Source organism: Mustela nivalis (genome assembly GCF_964662115.1).
Source record: "Mustela nivalis genome assembly, contig: HAP1_SCAFFOLD_2468, whole genome shotgun sequence".
In the NCBI taxonomy this organism is placed as follows: domain Eukaryota; kingdom Metazoa; phylum Chordata; class Mammalia; order Carnivora; family Mustelidae; genus Mustela; species Mustela nivalis.
The window spans coordinates 7929-11506 of record NW_028134197.1 but is presented as its reverse complement, the minus strand read 5'-3'; the positions used below and the strand labels follow the sequence as shown (position 1 = coordinate 11506).

Sequence of the window (3578 nt, the reverse complement as noted above, 5' to 3'; positions counted from 1 at the left end):
ATAGTCCGATCATACCCCTAATACTTTTTAAAATTATTTCACTCATAATCCCAAATCTGCTTTGCTTCCTCATCTTAGTACACTGTAATTTGATTTCAAAATGAGGACAGTTGTCAGTAATGCCACATTCGTTCATCTATTTTACAATTCCATGTGCTTATAACTATGAAGATATGTTAATAACATCCATTCCAATAAGCCACCCTAAATTTATTATCATGAAACAAGACCTCAAGAAAGAGAATTCAAAATCATCCATGTATTTGCAACTTATTGCAATAAAGCCTTTATCAATAGACTTCCCTGTGCACATGGTGGTCAAATTGCTGGTGAAAACCAGCCAGATCTATTACAAGCTTTCTCATGGCTTCTAGGTAACCCAAGTGAGCCTTTATTGATACTGGGAAGGGATAAAGCAGGGAAGGGATAAACAGTGCTATAAGATTTGGCTAGACAAAAGTAATGACTCTCATTACAAAGTGAGTATTTTTTTTTCAAGCTTTAGTTCAGTTTATTTTTCTTGTATAAAACTATGTAGTAGCCACAGCTGGAGCCTGGGTCCTCTGAACAGAGACTCTGGTGTGGGTCTTTACAAGATGGTCCGTGAACTCCTGATAGGGAGACTTGGTGAACACAGTCTCCTTCCAGAGATCAGGGGTGAGATAGCTGTAGGTCTTGGAGATGGCATCGAAAGTAGCCTTGGCAAAGTTCCCTAGGGTGGCAGTGCAGCCCCTGGCCGAGGTGTAGCAGTCGTCAATACCAGCCATCATCAGCAGTTTCTTGGGCACAGGGGCCGAGACAATGCCAGTGCCTCTGGGGGCGGGGATGAGACGCACCAGCACAGAGCCACAGCGGCCAGTCACCTTGCACGGGACAGTGTGGGGCTTGCCGATCTTGTTCCCCCAGTAGCCTCGCCGCACAGGGACAATGGAAAGCTTCGCCAGAATGATGGCTCCGCGGATGGCAGTGGCTACCTCCTTGGAACACTTGACATCCAAACCGACGTGTCCATTGTAATCTCCGATGGCGACAAATGCCTTGAACCTGGTCCGCTGGCCCGCGCGCGTCTGCTTCTGCACAGGCATGATCTTCAAAACCTCGTCCTTGAGGGAGGCTCCCAGGAAGAAGTCGATGATCTCAGACTCCTTGATGGGCAGGGAGAAGAGATAGATCTCCTCCAGGGACTTGATCTTCATGTCTTTGACCAGGCGGCCCAGCTTGGTGACGGGGATCCACTCCTTGTCCGCGGCCTTGCCCCCGCGAGCTCCGCGGCCTCGGCCCCGGCCCCGACCACGGCCCCGGCCCGCCCCGGCCCCGGATGCCGCTGCCGAAGCCACCGCGGAAACCGCCGCGGCCTCCCATTCCAGGGCCCCCGGGCCCTCCGGGCCCTCTCGCAGCACCGGCGTCATCCGCCATTTGGTGTTCTCTCAGAGAGGAAACAAAGTGAGTATTTTAAAGCAAAAGAGCCTGTTGGGAATATTGTTTTATAAAATAGTGGTTTTTTTTATTAACTTTTTAAAATTCAATTAGGTAACATATAGTGTACCAATAGTTTCAAATGTAGATTTCAGTTATTCATCCATAGCATATAATAGCTAATGCTCAGTACTTACTGTTATAGCTTCTTGAAAGCAGAATTTTAACCCACTGAGCCACCCAGGCGCCCTTGAAAGCAGAATTTTAGATCACATTTTCTGATTACTTCCATGTCGTACAACACTTTCCTGCTAGCAACCTTCAAAACATACTGTTTGTTAGAGGAATTTCTTTAATAATAAATAAATAGGAATTCATTTAAATTTATAAATATATAAAATAAATAGGAATTTATTTAAATTTATTTAAATATTACACACTGTTTCATTGTTCATAAATAAGGTGATGATATTATAGCCATTAGTTGGTAGCACTGATATATCACTATCTTTTTACTTCTCAGTGCATTCTCTTTACACAAATAGATATATATTTTAAAAAATGTGAATCTGTGGCAAACTTGTAAAAAACCCTATACAGTAAAGTTTATCATTTTAAGTAATCTCAATTATCTTCCTCAATTGTGATAGTATATCCTTCTATCTAGGCCAGATATTGTATGAGGGATTTGAAGAGACATACTTTTCTAAATTTCACTTTTCTCATCTGCAAAATGCTTATCATGATCCTACAAAAAAATACACTTATAATTTTTTGATGAAAATTTATTTATTTATTTTAAGATTTTATTTCTTTATCAGAGAGAGTGGGCGAGAGAGCAAGCACAGGCAGACAGAATGGCAGGCAGAGGTAGAGGGAGAAGCAGGCTCCGGCCGAGCAAGGAGCCAGATGCGGGACTCGATCCCAGGATGCTGGGATCATGACCTGAGCCAAAGGCAGCTGCTTAACCAACTGAGCCACCCAGGCGTCCCTTTTGATGAAAATTTAATCTGTATAAACAATATATTTGCTGTAATGCGTGGTTCATGGAAAACATCTTTTTTAATTATAAGCAGTATTAGAAATTAAGTAAATGTGTCTATAATATTTAAAGTTTTAACACATAATTCCACTGCTTTGCCTTATTTTCTCAAATCCCTTTACCACTTTCACTGACAGAGTCAAATGTACTTTTTCTACTAGTAGCCAGCTCTTTGTCTTTTGTCAGAAAGATGCCCTTGTGAATTATTTATAATAGAGATATTAGCAATAATAATAATAATAATAATAATAATAAATAGCCATGAAAATGTTAAAAAAAAAGTTTTCTTAACTAATTAGGGTTCTTAGACATCAATTAGAGGAACCACCTCGGGCAAGCAAATTAATCTGCAAGACATTCCCAGAATTAACAAGTCAGTCAGATACAGGGTTGTCTGTAGACTGAAAAGAACTAGGTTTGGAAAATAGGTAAGGACAGTGAAAAAAGTGATCAAATTTTTGGGCAAAATAAACTCTTAGGTGTCCTTTCAATGGAGTCCTGTTCATTATGTAGCAGAAACTCTGGAGATTATCTCAATCCATTGGAGTCACCCCGTTTATTAGCTTGCTATTGACAAAGTTATTTACAAACTGTAGAGCAAGAGGTTATAATGGAGAAAACTGATGGTAATGCACAGGATTCTTGTTAACAATAATGCAAGTTAGTGATTTTTCATTAGAAAACATAAATTCTATAACCCAAATTATGGGCCCAGAGCACTTCTGCTGCACAACTCTGCTTATATCCCAAATAACCATGTGAACTAGTTTTAATATCTGCTTCTCTTATTAATTTTTGAATAAAAATTCTTGACACAAGTATTTTATAATTGTGTGATAATCATGAATTTAATTTTTGGAGAACAAAACACACTTTAGCATAACTAGGTTTGTTCACAGAACCAGCCTTGGTAACACACTTCTATATGTTAGAAATGATGTAATAAATGTAGAATATTGGGCACTTGTTTGGTATTCTTTGCCATGTTTTGCACTATCTAAAAAGAGATCAGTGAACTTGGACTGGAGTTAGTAGACATGGAAGAAAATAAAATATTACAGAGAAGAATACTCTGTGGTCCACAACCTAAACGGCCTGGGATTCCCATCATTTGGATCCC

At 40.1% G+C, this 3578-nt stretch overlaps 1 pseudogene across 1 annotated transcript; it reads right to left on the bottom strand.

The window, feature by feature from the left end:
- Positions 1-486: 486 nt before the first annotated feature.
- On the bottom strand, positions 487-1416 carry LOC309857764 (small ribosomal subunit protein uS5 pseudogene; annotated as a pseudogene). The gene has a single exon. The product of its transcript is annotated as a small ribosomal subunit protein uS5 pseudogene (transcript).
- Between the last annotated feature and the right edge of the window lie 2162 nt (positions 1417-3578).